This window comes from Panthera onca, chromosome X (genome assembly GCF_046562875.1).
Source record: "Panthera onca isolate mPanOnc1 chromosome X, mPanOnc1 haplotype 2, whole genome shotgun sequence".
NCBI classification, from domain to species: Eukaryota; Metazoa; Chordata; class Mammalia; order Carnivora; family Felidae; genus Panthera; species Panthera onca.
The window spans coordinates 112,828,729-112,846,253 of record NC_138357.1 but is presented as its reverse complement, the minus strand read 5'-3'; the positions used below and the strand labels follow the sequence as shown (position 1 = coordinate 112,846,253).

General features: G+C 33.6%; 1 protein-coding gene across 2 annotated transcripts in view; it reads right to left on the bottom strand.

Moving 5' to 3' along the window:
- Window positions 1–8,149: 8,149 nt before the first annotated feature.
- Window positions 8,150–17,525, bottom strand: part of LOC145714231 (uncharacterized) — a 524,195-nt gene continuing 514,819 nt past the window's right edge. For both annotated transcript variants that reach the window (XM_081793481.1, XM_081793478.1), the window contains exon 4: window positions 8,150–8,214. The gene's annotated coding sequence lies outside the window, so the exon portion shown is untranslated. The remainder of the gene's footprint in view (window positions 8,215–17,525) is intronic.

The window sequence follows — 17,525 nt, the reverse complement described above, 5'->3', positions numbered from 1 at the left end:
CAAATTTTTATTTAAATTCCAGTTAGTTAACATACAATGTAATATTAGTTTCAGATGTAGAACTTAGTGATTCATCTCTTATATACAACACTGGTGCTCATCACAAGTGTACTCCTTAATACCGATCACCCATTTAACCCATTCCCCCGCCAAACCCCTTCTAGCAACCTTCAGTTTGTTCTGTATCTTTAAGATAGAGATGGCTAACAGACACCTGATTTGAGTCTCTTTTGTTCCTCTATACTCATCTGTTTTTTAAATTCCACATATAAATGAAATCACATGGTATTTGACTTTATCTGACCGACTTATTTCACCTAGACTAATACTCTCTAGTTCCATTTATTTCGTTGCAAATGGCAAGATTTCTTTCTTTTTATTGCTAAGTAATACTCTATTGTATATATACGCCACTTCTTTATCCACTCATCAGTTGATGGACATTGGGGCTTTTTTCATAGTTTACTGTTGTTGATAATGCTGCTGTAAACATCAGGTGCATGTATCCCTTCGAATCAATATTTTTGAACCATTTGAGTAAATACCTTGTAATGCAATTACTGGATAATACGGTAGTTCTATTTTTAATGTTGTGAGGAATCTCCATACTGTTTTCCAGAGTGGCTGCACCAGTTTGCATTCCCACCAACATTGTAAGAGGGTTCCCTTTTTTCCACATCGTCACCAACACCTACCTGTTCTTTCCTGTGTTGTTAATTTTAGCAATTCTGACTGGTGTGAGGTGATATCTCATTGTAGTTTTGATTTGTATTTGCATGATGATGAATGATATTGAGCATCTTTTCATGTGTCTGTTAGCCATCTGTATGTTTTCTTTGGAAAAATGTCTATTCATGTCTTCTTCCCATTTATTAACTGCATTTGTTTTTTGGGTGTTAAGTTTTATAAATTCTTTATATACTTTGGATACTAACTCTTTATCAGGTATGTCACTTGCAAATATTTTCTCCCATTCCGAAGGCTGTCTTTTAGTTTTGGTGACTGTTTCTTTTGCTGTGCAGAAATTTTTTATCTTGATTAAGTCCCAATAGTTTATTTTTCCTTTTGTTGCCCTTGCCTCAGGAGACATATCTAGTAGGAAGTTGCTATGGCTGATGTCAAAGACGTTATTGCCTGTGATCTCCTCTATGATTTTGATGGTTTCCATCTCACATTTAGGTCTTTCATCCATTTTGAATTTATTTTTGTGTATGGTATAAGAAAGTGGTCCAGTTTCATCCTTTTGCATGTTGATATCCAGTTTTCCCAACACCATTTGTTGAAGAGACTGTCTTTTTTTTTCCATTGGATTTTCTTTCCTGCTTTGTTGAAGATTAAATGACCATATAGTTGTGGGTTAATTTCTGGGTTTTCTATTCTGTTCCATTGATCTATGTGTCTGATTTTGTGCCAATACCATACTGTCTTGATCACTATGGCTTTGTAATATAACTTGATGTCCAGAATTGTGATGCCTCCATCTTTGCCTTTCTTTTTCAAGATTGCTTTGGCTATTCATGGTCTTGTGTGGTTTCATATAAATTTTAGGATTGCTTGTTCTAGCTCTGTGGAAAATGCTGTTGTTATTTTGATAAGGATTTCATTAAAAGTGTAGATTGCTTTGAGTAGTATAGACATTTTAACAATATTTCTTCCAATCCATGAGCATGGAATTTTTTTCCATTTCTTTGTGTCATTTTAAATTTCTTTCATCAGTGTTCTATAGTTTTCAGAGTACAGATCTTTTACCTCTTTGGTTAGGCTTATTCCTAGGTATCTTATGGTTTTTGGTCCAATTGCAAATGGGACTGATTCTTTGATTTCTCTTTATGCTTTTTCATTATTGGTGTATACAAATGCAACAGGTTTCTGCACATTGATTTTGTATCCTGTGACTTTACTGAATTTGTGTATCAGTTTTAGCAACTTTTTGATTGTGTCTTTTGGGCTTTCCATATTGAGTATCATGTCATCTGCAAATAGTGAAAGTTTGACTTCTTCTTTGCCAATTTGGATTCCTTTTACTTCCTTTTGTTGTCTGATTGCTGAGACTAGAACTTCCTGTTATATTCAAAATAACAGGGGAGAGTGGACATCCCTGTCTTGTTCCTGAACTTAGAGGAAAAGCTCTCTGTTTTTCTGCATTGATGATATTAGCTGTGGGTTTTTCATATATGGGCTTTATGATGTTGAGGTGTGTCCCCTCTATCACTACTTTGTTCAGCATTTTTATCATGAATGGATGTTATATTTTGTCAAATGCTTTTTCTGTATCTACTGAGAATAGTGAATGATCCCTGCAATCCAGGAATAAATCCCACTTGATCATGGTGAATGATTCTTTTAATATACTCTTGGATTTGACTTGCTAGTATTATGTTGATACTTCTCACATCCACGTTCATCAGGTATATTGGCCTGTAGTTGTCATTTTTAGTGAAGTCTTTATATGGTTTTGGAATCAGTCCTCATAGAATGAATTTGGAAGTCTTCCTTCCATTTCTATTTTTTTTAGAATAGTTTGAGAATGATAGGTACTAACTCTTCTTTAAATGTTCGATAGAATTCCCCTGTGAAGCCATCTGGCCTTAGACTTTAGTTTGTTAGGAGAATTTTTTATTACTGATTCAATTTCTTTGCTGGTTATCAGTCTGTTATTGTTTTCTATTTCTTCCTGTTTCAGTTTTGTTAGTTTATGTTTTGAGAAATTTATCCATTTCTTCCAGATTGTCCAATTCTTGGTATATAATTTTTTCATAATATTCTCTTCTAGTTTGTATTTATGTAGTGTTGGTTATTATTCCTCCTCTCTCATTTGTGATTTTATTTATTTGGGTCATTCCTCTTTTCTTTTTGATAAGTCTGACTAGGGGTTTATCAATTTTATTAATTTTTTTCAAAGGCCAGATGCTGGTTTCATTGATCTGTTTTACTGTTTTTTATTTGTTTGTTTTTTAGTTTCTATGTCATTTATTTATGTTCTAACCTTTATTATTTCCCTTCTTTTGCTGGATTTAGCTTTTATTTGTTGTTCTTGTTCTAGTTCCTTTAGGTGTAAGGTTAGGTTGTTGATTTGAGGTTTTTCTTGCTTCTTAAGGTAGGCCTCTATTGCTATATACTTCCCTCTTAGGACCACTTTTTTGCTGCATCCCAAAGGTTTTGGACTATTGTGTTTTCATTTTCATTTATTTCCATATATTTTTTAAAGTTTTTGTTAATTTAAATTCAAGTTAGTTAATATACAGTGAAGTATTATTTTCAGGAGTAGAACCCAGTGATTCATTACTTACATATAACACCCATTGCTCATCCCAACAAGTGCTGTCCTGAATGCTTATCGCCCATTTAGCCCATCCCTCCATCCACATCCCCTCTAGCAACCCCCAGTTTGTTCTCTGTATTTAAGAGTCTCTTATTTTTTGCCTGCCCGATTTTATCTTATTTTTCCTTGCCTTCACCGATGTTCATCTGTTGTGTTTCTTAAATTCCACATATGAGTGAAATCATATATTTGTCTTTCTCTACCTGACTTAGACCACAAATATATGGAGGTTAAAGAACATCCTACTAAAGAATGAATGGGTCAACCAGAAAATTATTTCAAATCCAGTGTTTCCTTATTGATTTTCTGTTTAGATGATCTGCCCATTAATGTAATTCGGATGTTAAAATCCTCTACTATTTTTTTATTATTATCAATGAGTTCCTTTATATTTGTTACTAATGGTTTTATATATTTGGGTGCTTCATGTTGAGGGCATAAAAATTTACAATTGTTAGATCTTGTTGGATAGTGCCCATATGATATAGTGCCCTTCTTCATCTCTTGCTACAGTCTGGTTTAAAATCTAGTTTGTCTGATATAAGTATGGCTACTCCAGCTTTCTTTTGACATCCATTTGCATGAGAAGTATTTCTCCATCCCCTCAGTTTCAATCTGCAGATGTCTTTAGGTCTAAAATGAGTCTCTTGGAGACAGTATATAGATGGGTCTTGTCTTTTTTTAATCCATTCTGACATCCTATGTCTTTTGATTGGAGCATTTAGTGATTATTGATAGATTCATTCAGAGTAATTATTGATAGATATGTATTTAGTATCATTTTATTAACTGTTTTGTTGTTGTTTCTGGAGATTTTCTCTGTTCCTGTCCAGTCTTTGTTGTTTTTGGTCTTTCTTTCCCACTCAAAGAGCCCCCTTTTATCATTTCTTGTAGGGCTGGTTTAATGGTTATGCATTTCCTTAACTTCTGTCTGAGAAATGCTTTAGCTCTTGTTATCTTCTGAATTATACCCTTGCTGGATACAGTATTCTTGGTTGCAGAGGTTTCCCATTCAGCATGTTGAGCATATCATGCCACTCCCATCTAGCTTGCCAAGTTTCTGTGGAGAGATCTGTAGCTAGCTTTATGGGTCTCCCTTGTAAGTTAGGGACTTCTTTTATCTTGCTGCTTTTAGGATTTTTTTCTTTATCACTATATTTTGCAAATTTAACTATAATATGACTTAGTAGTGGCTTTATATACCCTACATATGAGTCCTTTACCAGATATAAGGTTTGCAAATATTTTTTTACAGTCTGTAGGTCATCTTGTCATTCCCTTAACAAGGTCTTTCACAGAACAAAAGTTTTAAATTTGGAAGTCCAATTTTGATTTGGTTCTTTTATGAATTATGCTTTTAGTGTCATGCCTGAGAACTTCTCACAAAGCCTTAGATCTCAAAGATTCTGTCCTGTGTTATATTCTAAAAGTTTTATAGTTTTAGATTTTATATTTAAGTCAATGAGTTAATTTGAATTAATTTTTGTATAAGGTATGAGATTTAGGTTGAGGTTCACCTTTTTGCCTATAAATATTCAATTATTTCAGTACCATTTGTGACAAGACTATTCTTCCTTCATTGAATGCCATCACAATTTTTCAAAAATTCAATTGGCTATAGTTTTGTGGCACTATTTTTGGTTTTTAAATCCTGTCCCATTGATCTCTGTGATTTATGTGTCTATCCTTTTACCAATATCAACACAGTCTTGATGACTGTAATCAGGTAATGATTCCCAAAATAGGATAGATTGATTCCTCAGTTTATTCTTCAAAATAATTTTTTTAAACTAGTCTATTCCGTCAGTTGTTCCACTTGAATTTTAGAATAATGCTGTCTATACCTACAAATAATGTTATGCTGGGATTTTGACAGGAATTGGTGTTCCACCTGTATATCAACCTGGGAAGAATTGACTTATTTTTTGTCCATTTTGAGTCAGCCATATCATGAACATGGTATGTTTGCCTCTTTATTTGGATATTTGATTTCTTTCATCAGCATTGTGTAGTTCAGCATACACAAGTCCTGTACATGTTTTGTTAGATTTACACTCATATATTTCCTTTTCTTTAGAGAAATTATAAATTGTTTTATATGTTTTATTTTGCCTTTCACAGTTCACTGCAAGTTGACAGACAGTTAATATACATTAATCTTATATTCTGTGGTTAGGATATTTCTTGTAATTCTCTGCAAATTACTATGTAGACTATCATGTCATCTACAAATAATAAGTTTTATTTCTTTCTTTCAGATATGCATGATATTTATTTCCCTTTCTTATCTTATTGTGTGGGCTAGAAATTCTAGTAACAGGTTGAACAGCAGTCGTGAGAACAGACATCCTTGCCTGTTCCTCATCTTAGAGCAAATTATTCAGTCTTTCAAAATTAAGTATCATTTTAAATGTATACTGTTTTTATTTTGTTATAGATATTTTTTATCGAGATGAGAAAGTTTTCTTCTATAATTAGCTTCCTGAGAGTTTTTACCCTGAATAGGTGTTGAATTTTGTCAAATACTTTTTCTGTGGTTGGTATGATATTTTTTCTTCTTTAGCCTGTTAGTATGGTTGATTCCATTGACTGTTTTTTGACTACTAAATTAGCCTTGCATCCCTGGAATAAACAATTTGTTATGGCATATAATTATTTTAATGTATTAATAAATACTATTTTTAAATATTTTGTTAAGAATATTTGCATCTCTATTCATGATGGATATTAGTTTGTAATGGTTTGGGAGGTACTGTCTTTTTTGGCATCAGGTTATTTCTGGCTTCATAAAATGAATTTAGAATTGTCCTCTAGAGATTTCTTTTTAAGGAATTTTAAATTATGAATTCAATTTCCTTAATAGCTTTAATATGTCAAATGACCTATTTCATATGGGGTGAATTGTGACAGTTTAAACTGTTAAAAAATTTGGACCATTTTGTCTAAATTGTCAAATTTATATGAGTAGTGCTTTTTACAGTAGTCCTTTATTATCCTTTTGATGTACATTTCTGAGGTTATTAATTTGTATCTTCCTTCTTTCTTGATCAGTCTTGCTAAAGGTTTGTCAATTTTATTGTTCTTTTCAAAGAATTAGTTTTTTCTTTCATTGTTTTTCTTTATAACTTTTATGTTTTCAATTTCATTGATTTCTGCTCTTATCTTTATTGTCTCTTTCCTTCTACTTGCTTTGGGCTTATTTTGCTCTTATTTTTCTAGTTTCTTGAATTAGTGGCTTAGACTATTGATTTGAGGCTTTTCCTCTTTTATAATGTAAACATTTAGTGCTATAAATTTCCCTGTCAACACTACTACAGCTGCATCTCACAAATTTTGTTATGTTGTATTTTTATTTTCATTTACCTCAAAATATTTTAAAAATTTGTCCTGAGATTTTCATTTTGGCAGCATGGATTATTTAGAAGGGTGCTGTATAACTTCCAAATATTTGGAGATTTTCCTGTCCTTTCTGATTTCTAGTTTGATTCTATTGTGGTCAAAGAAGGCACTCTGAATGGTTTAATTCCTTTAAATGTTTTGAGGTTTGTTTTACAGATCAGAATATATTATATCTTGGTATATGTTCCATGGGCTCTTGTAAAGAATACACATTCAGTTGGTGTTAGATGGAGTGTCTTATAAATGGTAGTGAGATTCTGTTGGTTAATGGTGTTGCTAAGTTCTATAACCTTGATTTTTCTCACTAGTTGTTCTATTAATTTTTGAGAGAGAAGTACTGAAGTTTCTAATTGCATTTGTGGATTTATCTACTTCTTTCAATTCTGTAAGTTTTTGCCTCACATATTTTGAAGTTCTATTGTTTGCATATATATTTAGGATTACTATGTTTTCTTGGTGGATTGACCTATTATCATTTTGTAATGTATCTCTGTGTCCCTGGTAATTTTCTTTGCTCTGAAGTTTACTTTAACTGATATTAATGGCCACTTGTGCTTTCTTTTGATTTTATTTGTATGATGTATTTTTCCATCATTTTACATTCAACCTACCTATTTCATTTTATTTGAAGCAAGTTTCTTGTAGATGGCATACAGTTGGGTCATTTTTTAAAGCCCCTCCAATCTGTGTTTTTTAATTGGTATATTTAGATCATTTATAATTAATGTAATTATTGTCATTCTAGGACTTTAGTGTTCCATTTTATTTTGGAGTTTTGTTTTTTTCTTTGTTCTCTCTGTTTTACATTTCTCTGTTTTCTTTTTGCTACTTTTTTGTGGGTTACTTGACCATTTTTTATAATTCCATTTCTATCCATCTAAAGTTTTTCCAGTTTATTTAGTTTTAGTTTATCTCCTTATATAGCTTTTTTACTAGTTGCTTTAGGTATTTATGTATCTGTCTGTCTATCTATCTATCCATCTATCTATGTCTATCTATAGATATATCAATCATCATATATCTATCTAAACTCAGTCTAATGGTATTATGGACTGAATGCTTGTGTCCCTCCAAAATTCATATGGATGGTGGTGGTGACTAATTTGTCACTGAGACTCTAAAGAGACTATGGGAGCAGCTTGGAAACTGAACTTGAGGGCTGAGGCCTAAAACAGGTAGGCAGTACAGGGCTCCCTGTAATGGGACTTTAGGATTACTAGAGCTTGATAATCAGTTTTAAGTGTTCTTTTTTTCTGTATTGTAATTCATTTAGAACATCCTGAAAACTTCATTAGTTTGGAGTCAGCCTTGTGTTTTATTTGTGATACTTAGGAGACTCAGAGGAAGGTGTTATAACTACTTTTTTTTAATCATCCAAAAAGAATTTTCTGTAGCTTAATACTTCCTTACCTTTTAGTTTACCTTATTGTCCATGTTGTTGGTTACAATACAGTAAAAACCTTAGATTGTGAGTAACTTGTTCAGCAAGTGTTCTGCAAGATAATCAAACATTTATAATACATTTTAACTTGATAAACAAATTATGTCTTGCAATACATCATTGCAGTAGTATGTGATGCCGAATATCACATGATCACAACTGAGCCAATGGTTCTTCTCTCTCTCACTTGCTGTGGGATTGTGGGTGATCGCCTCCCATGATCAGATGCTTGGTCTCAGGCTGCAGTGTTTGACATAAAGCAGTGATTTTTCAGAATGTTGGAAGGTGCCCACAACTGGCACTAGTATATTTTTTGTCACTTCAAAGAACCTATGGGCAGTCCTTGCTTTTCCATACAAGAGTAAGCCTAGGAATGCTTTGCTTCATTCTAGGTCAGGCTGCCTGCAGATAGAGACCCTTTCCTCTGCTGCCTTATTGCCAGTTACATAAAATAGAGTATATGACAAGAGTTTATTGCTGGTGTACCATAGTCAATATCCGTGCAAGTGTATACAGTGGCCCCCACGCAGAAAAAAATTCCATTAAGCCAACAGATAGCACGTGTTAGTGAAAACTGTTCTACACAATAATCCTCCTCTCTCATCTCCCTCACAGCAGCCATGAAGGTTTTCAAAGGTAAGTGCAGGTTAATTTATTTTTCTTTATATTTTGTATTTTACTTATTATTTTTCATTATATTACAGTACTGTAATCATTTTATATGAATATTTTTGGGGTTACAGAAGGAATCATCTGAGTTTCCATTATGTCTTATGGGGAAATTCACTTTGATACTCAAGTGCTATGGATTACAAACATGTTTCTGGAACAAATCACAAACCAAGGTTTTACTGTACATACTTTATTCAAGAAGGCTTATGGAACTTTATAGCTGTCCATTCTTTGGAGATATATATGCACACATTTTTGGATTATTTTTATAGTCTCCATTAGTTCCTAATCATTAGTGATTTTCTTCTTGGATTATTGAAGGGGAAAATTTTCAATTTTTCCCAGACTGCTATGGTGGAGAGATCACAGGCACTGGATGTAAAAGAACCTGAATCAAATTTGGCTGACTGATCTTTGGCAAATCCATTTGACTTGACATTGACTTTATCTTCTGGCTATTCTCACCTTAAGCATCATTCTCGAACTATTCTCTAAAACATCAATTTGCTGCTTAATGGTGGGCAAATTAGATTTGCCTTTTCAAAGTACAGTTTCACTGTTTGTGGAAAAGATAAGATTCTAGAGAAAAGGCTTTGAAATAAGGAGGATGTCAGAAAATTCATTCTGTGAGCCTAGAAATCACACTTTAAAAGGCTTTCAGTAAAATAGTCATCTGGTAATAATATATAAACACTCCCTCTAAAGACTTCCTTACAAAGTCTATGAGAAAGTTGAAACAAGAAAAATTCATCTGTGTTTAAAAAATATGAGCCTTAATTGCAAAACCTCTCTCTGCCCTTACTAAAATGTAACACCCTCCAAATAACAGCCATATGAAAGTAAAATGTTTGTTTGTATCAATAGGTGGTTTGGTTTAGAAGCAATATGGCTAAATAATTTCTTTAAAGGCTGCAGTGCCTGGTTTGAAATGTTGGAAATCTTATTTGGGGGGACTCTGCATGGTAATCAGCTCTAAGGATGACATGACATCGTTAATAATGAAGGTATTTAAAATAGGACTTAGGCAAGGCTGACTATTTACAGAGCTGCCTGACTGCTGTGAATCTGCACAGACCTATTTCTGGGCCTTTGTTTGCAATTCATGGTAATTTACACAGTAAATGCCTTAGGATTTGCAAAATGGAACAACAGCCTATATAGATTCAGGGGGCTAAATGGAACTTTTCCTCTTTGACACAAGGAAATCGGTATATGATGAATAGCTGATGGCTGGGTTTTCATGCTCTTGCATGAAATTCAGTTTGATTTCTTTGGGTTTTAAATCAACTCATTGATAATGTGGGAAAATGAATAAAAGAGAACTTATTTACTCTTTAGTAGATGCTATTTAATAGACAAGACTTAACTTATTTGCAATAATGAACTGTTTTCTATGACTATCACATCCACCATTACTGTAGTGCAATATAGTGGAAGCAACCCTAAAGTAAGTAAATATGTGCATACAATATAAAAAGGGTACACTTATTGAGCACCACTAGGTGCCTTAGGCATTGTGCTAAGCAATTTATATTCATTATTTTTTTCACCTGTATTCCAGCTCTATTTCCACTTACCAGCAATTCTCCCCTAAGCAAATTATTGAACATCTTTGAAAACATTTTTATTTTGTCTCATCTCTATTGTAGAAACCTTAATAAGTGTCTTGCTTTCTCATTCACTTATCTATTAATGCAACAAATATTTACAGAGTGCCTATTACATACCAGTAGTTGTATTAGGGGCTGAGGCTACAATGACAAATAAGACGTTTTCCCTGCCTAAACAGAGCTTCTAGTTTAGTTTCCTAAACATGATGTATGTAGAAATGTATTTTTTCCAACACTTGTTCAAAAAAAATAAAAATCTTTTAAGGTGGTACATCTAACAAAGTTGTTAATTTGGATCAAATGAAATAATGTACATGAAAAGTACTTGATAAATGATAAAAGGACATAAACCTACTTTGATTGGAAACTGGTCTTAACAGTAAGTCAATAAATTCCTTATGGATAATAAATACTTTCAGGCTGATATTTTAGATTAAACTCTGGAAGAATGTATTTTTTTATTTAATTAACTTGAACTGCAAACTATTGTTGGAATAATTAAAATATGCCTAATACTCATCAAAGACTGATTCTCAGTAAGATTATAATGTGAAGATGATGTTAAAACTGGTCCTCCTTTACAAAACAAACTGGACTTGATTGTCAGGTTAGTTAAAGATACCATCCAAATGAAGAAGCTTGTGTTAATTTGAATGAAAGCATCTTTATTCAAATAAAGCTAATAATGCTGAATGTCAAATTCTTTTGAAAGGAACATTTGACTTGGGATAGGTACTACCAAAAATATAAATCGATTGATTGATTCATTCATTGCTTCATTCGATAATAAACTTCCTCACTCCACAAATAATTTGGACCCCAACTAGTGACCTTATATCTTTCACTTTTAATGGCAGGTAAAGGAAGTACATGAAAGCTGGAGGCAGTTAGAAGATATAGCAAAATGAGACCATCTTTTTTTTTCTTTTTTAACAGAAACTAGATCTTCAGTTTTCCTTTGTTTCAGACTTTATTTTGTATTGTTTTTCTTAATTATCACCAATTGGTTGTTTTTCAATTCTTAAATTTTGATTGCTTCTCCTGATGTTTGCTCTTGAGACACAATACTGGGGGAACATGAGTAACCAGTGAATTTTTCTCCAAAGTGAAGTTTTTGCAAATTAGAGCCTTCATATATTGAATTTCCCTTAAGATAAATAAGGCTGACAAGCTCCAACACAAAATAGCTATAAATTAAAGTAGGTAATGGCAAACTGGCTCAAGGGACAAATTTCGCCAATTGCCTATTTTTGTAAATAAAGTTGATTGGAATATGGCCACTCCCACTCATTCGCATAATTTCTATGGCTGCTTTCACACTACAAAGGCAGAGCTGACTAGTTGTAACTAAGATTTCATGGCCTGCAAAACCAAAAATATTTACTATTGAATTTTTACAGAAAAAGATTGTCAACACCTAAGCTAAACAGTTAACTCACCTTAGATATATATGACCGTTTTACAGATGTATACTGGGTATAGCACTTACATAACCATCGTGGTTAATTATATGTTTACATTCTTTTTTTAAAAATTTTTTAACATTTATTTATTATTGAAAGAGAGAGACAGAGCATGAGCAGGGGAGGGGCAGAGAGAGAGGGAGACACAGAATCCGAAGCAGGCTCCAGGCTCTGAGCTGTCAGCACAGAGCCCCATGCGGGGCTTGAACCCACAGACCGTGAGATCATGACCTGAGCCGAAGTTGGACACTTAACCGACTGAGCCACCCAGGCGCCCCTATATGTTTAGATTCTTAAATAAAGTTATTTGTGAGAATTATTTTTAAAATATCTAAGTGGGCATTTTTCCTTCAAAGGCAGAATTCTATCCTCTTCCCTCCCCCAACTTTTTCTACCATTACTAAAGCAGCAGGAGTGCTGGTTATTTAAACATCTTAATTATAGTGCTAAAGAAAGAAGACATGATCATTTCTCCCCCAATTGTTCAGCAAAATCATTGCCTTTTCAACAAGAATACTAAAGGAATAGCTACAGAGTGATATAAAAGAGCTGTTGCATGATATCATCAAATTAAATTATATATTTCATAATTTTAGTATAACTCAACCTAAAGTTTGATATAGAAACCATGCCTTAACTTTGAAAACCCCAAATCTTATAAGGGAAAGGATCATTTTCATTAAGAGAATGTAATTATAAAATTTCCACAATAATCACAAACTATTCTGGCTGAAAAGTACAGCTCTATTCAATGCTTTTTAAAGGAGAAATGTCAGATCTTTCTCTTCAGACTATAGCTATTCCAAAGATATTAATTTAATATGGCAAAAGCAGAGTTATTTTAAAAAGTGGGGATGTTATATTTGCCAAGTGAATCAATGAATCATAACACCACTTAGTTTAGGTAATTCACAAAGTAACTGCATCATTTGTTTGCAGGGACATGAAGACTACCTTTGTTCTGAAATATTTTCTGATATATCTCTGAACCTGAGTGTGGGTACACAGGGAGTAGACATTACCCTCAACGAAATGAAACATCCCCTTGACTTTGGTCCACTATGTTTACTTAGTTATCCTTCCAAATCAATAACTTGTTCCTCTTTGCCTTCTGTACCTATTTGTTTTCCCCCTCTCTTTTCCTAAATGTAGGCATTCCCCAAAGTGCTTCCTCAGCACTTCTTCATAAACACACACACACAAACACAAACACACACACACAAACTTTTTATTTTGCTATCATCTCAAGCTTAGAGGAAAGTTACAAGAATACTACAAGGAATTTATAGTTTGCTCTATTTGCTTTATCAGGCTCTCTCCTTGCTTCCTTCTGTCTCTCAACCTTCCTCCCCCACCACCTACCTATATATCTCTATCTCTATCTATCTATCTTTATCCATCTATCTATCTATCTATCTATCTATGTGTATGTATACATATGTAGGTGTGTGCATATTATTTTTTGATCCATTTAATAGCCTTGTACCTCTTTACCTCTAAAAATTTCAGTGTGTATCTTCTAAGAACAAGTACCTTCTCTTACATAACCACACTATAGCTATCAACATCAAGACCTTCAACATTAATCTACAGTCCATATCTAAATTTTATCTATTGTTCCAAAAATGTCCTTTATAGCTATTTTTTTCAGTATAGTATCCCAATCCAGGATCATGCCTTTCATTTAGCCATGGTGTCTCTAATTTCCTTTAATCTGGTATAGTTTTTCAGCATTACTTTTTGTTTCTTTACCTAGACATCTTAAAATAATGTAGGCTAGTTATTTTATAGGAGGTCCCTCAGTTTGCTTTGTCTGATGTTTTCTCAGCAGCTATCATTTTATTCTTTCCCAATCAACCTATCTTCTGGATCTCATCCAATTCCCCAGCTTCAACATCTTCCTGTCTATGTCATTAGTTCTCTTGTCTCCTCTTGTCTTAAAGATATACCATGACTTCTATTTCTGGCAATGCAGAAGAGTAGCTATTTTAGGGAAAAAATAAAGCCCTCAAATGTAAAATGTCTTGATGTGCTGGAATAACATTATTTTAAATGCATAATTGAGCCTACAAAAAAGTTTTAAATGCCCCAGGGGACAAAAATACAATGATAGCCAGAAACTAGGGTGGTAAACTATCTCTGACGATCTGCAGGGTAAGATTTGGGTCTGAACTGAGATTCCTCAAAAATACAGTATATGGGTACATAGAGAAATGGTGAAATAGAATAAAGAATCTACCAGCAAAAGAAAATTACAAAGAAATTTGTTTGCATGACAAATTGATCTGGGTTCTGGATACAAAAACAAAATAAATTTAAACCCCTCTTCCCTGAGAATTGTAGACCCTAGGCTTGCTTCTTGCAGATTTGGGGTTCAAATTTAAACAACTTCCATATTTTAAGAAGCCCTAAGTCAATGTAAGAAGTTAAAGTGGTCTTGAGTTTGTCTGGCAGAAGCAAATTCAAATCTTAACAGAAGAGTCACATTCCAGTCCTTACAGGATTCCCTTAGATAAAGACTAATCAAATATGAAGTCATAATCCAAGGTTAGAAAACACATGGAGGAGAAAACCTATCATGAATAAAAATCAGAATTCAACCCTCCAAAAATTCAGATGATAGAATTATTGGTATATACCAATAATACCAAATAGGTAGACCTGAAGTGATTAAAGAATAAGAAGATACAAGTAAGAACATGACTCAGTGTAAAATATTACCAGGCAGATTTTTAAAAAAAACTAAATAGAACTTTTAAGAATAAAAAAACATAGTCATGAAAGTAAACAAAACCAAATAAATAGATGGTTTAACAGCAGATAAGATATGAAAAAATTATGATTTCAACACAGAGATGTAAACATAGCAAATATAAAAGAGATCAAGAGACATAGAGGACAGAATAAGATCTAACATATTTCTCAACAACAACGGATTAATATCTTTTGTATGCTGAGAGAAAATAACTGTGAAACTACAATTGTAATATATGATACATTATTATTCAAGAATAATGGTGAAATATTTTTCAAAACTGAGAGTTTACCTGCAAAGTTTCATTAAAAGAACTTCTAAACTAGATGCTTTAAGAAGGAAAATGATCCCAGAGAAAGGAATGAATTAAAGATAGTGAACAAAGAAATTGAAAAATATGTGGGTTTAGAAAATCATGCAATAACAGTAACCTTAATTTGAACACATCCTAACTTGCTTAAGTTTGGCATACTCATTTCCTTTTACAGTATCCTGAAATTTCACTAAAGCAAAGACAAAGAAAAATTTTTAAAGGCATGAATTCATTATGGAAGATGGAAAGCAGAGAAGAAAGTATTCACTAATTTAGCAAACCTGAGAGAACCTAGAGCAATCTGATTTGTATCAAGAACTCTGAATTGGAGGTATGAGTTACCTCTGGAGTTCAAAAAAAGAGGATTTATTGAAAGTTTGTTTAACAAGCAAACTCTCATATCCCCCTCCTCCTATTACTCAGCCAGGCAACTACCCCTCTGAAAGCAGGGTCTTTTTTTTTTTTTTTTTTTTTTTTTTTTTTTTTTTTTTTTTGAGAAAGTAAAACAGAGGTTCTGGACCTGCAAACCCAAGAGTATTGTATTTAAAAAGAAGATCAAGTCTAAATTTACATACAAAAAGACATCAGCTCTCGTCTTTCACCTAGAACCAAGAATGCTAACAAGCAGCCTTGTACCATCCAGTCAAGGGTACTGGAAGTTTCTTCTCAGGATTATCTAACCAAGCTGAGAGAAAAGGCCAAAAGATAATGACACAAAGGACTCTTCAAGGAAATGGCTCAGCCAGATTATCCTAGAATGAGTTTAAGCATATTGAAAAGAAATGTATATAACAAAGGGAAAGTTTGGGCTTGAATTTGTAAGTATGTAGACAACTAGGTAAAACACAGTACAGAACAAAAAAGCAAAAACCCTATTATCTTCAGAGAAAACAAAACCTTTTCCAGGAAAGCAAATGTGACCATGGCCTGCTATCTAGCCTCAGATGAATTATTAGCATTTGTGTAGTCATAATAACATAAAGTTGAATATTGGTGTAACATCCTGTCTTTTACAGTGGAAGGACCAAAGAATCACTGAAGCCAAAGAATCAAAAAGTAGCAGTATTTTTCTATTTTTTAATGTTTATTTATTTTTGAGAGGTGGGGGTAGGGGCAGAAAGAGGGAGGCACAGAATCTTAAGCAGGCTCCAGGTTCTGAGCTGTCAGCAAGGAGCCCGACGTGGGCTTGAACTGAAGAACTGTGAGATCATGACCTGGGCCAAAGTCGAAATCTTAACCAACTGAGCCACCCAAACGCCCCTTTATTTTTTTTTTAATGTTTATTTATTTTTGAGAGAGAGAGAGAGTGTGTGCATGTGAGTGAGCGGAGGAGGGGCAGACTGAGGGAGACACAAAATCTGAAGCAGGCTCCATCCAGGCTATGAGCTGTCAGCACAGAGCCCCAAGAAGTAGCAGTATTTTTCAATATTTATTTAGAGATACGGAGGTAAAGCTGGGGCACCTGAGTGGTTCAGTGAGTTGGGCAACAGACTTTGGCTCAGTTCATGATTTCACGGTTCCCGGGTTGGAGCGGTGAGTGGGGCCCTGTGCTGACAGCTCAGAGCCTGGAGCCTGCTTCCAATTCTGTGTCTACCTCTCTCTGCCCCTCCCCGACTTGTTCTCTCTCTCTCTCTCAAAAAAAAATAAACACAAAAAAATAGAAAAAAGGAAATACGGAGGTAAAACCAAAAGAACAATTTTTAACAGCACTGAAAAGTAGTCGCTTTGGGGGCTCAGAAAATGATGGGGAGGGATAGGGCATGGCATCGTTTCCCAGGAACTTTATAGGTTTTTTGGACTCTAAGCCATTTTACATGGATAATGTTGATATCAAATAAGACAAATTAGAATATAATAATACAAAACCAATTAATGGCCTAATTTGGATATTAACAAGATAGAAATAAAATACTGGAGAAAATATGTAAGAAGAAGGGGTTGAGTGGAATTCAAATATTCATTATATAGTAGGAGATATTAAGTTTAGTTTTTTTGATGATGTATTTTTTTTTAATGTTTATTTATTTTGAGAGAGGGAGAGAGTGAGAGAGAGAGACAATGAGCACGTGAACAAAGGACAGGCAGAGAAAGGGAGAAAGAGAATCCCAAGCAGGCTCTGCACTGACAGTGCAGATGCACGACTCGATTCCACAAACCATGAGATCATAACCTGAGCTGAAATCAAGAGTTGGATGCTTAACTGACTCAGCCACCCAGGTGTCTCTTTAATGGTGTATTTTTAAATTTTAAGAAATTTGAGATAAAAAGTATAATCTCCATGTCAACAGAAGAGAACAATTAAATTTACCAAGTGCATAAGTATATTAAAATACATATAAAGATATAAGTATAGATGGGTAAGATAGAGATACAGGAGATATACAAGCACTGCTATCACAAAGTAAGGACTTCTATTACAATATCCAATATTTGAGTCATCTTCCAATTTCTTATTAACCAGTTAATTCTAAATTTTTTTTTCAGCTGAGACAAAGATAGACTAAGTGTACTATTACTATAATTTTTTTATAATGATAATAATAGCTGTGA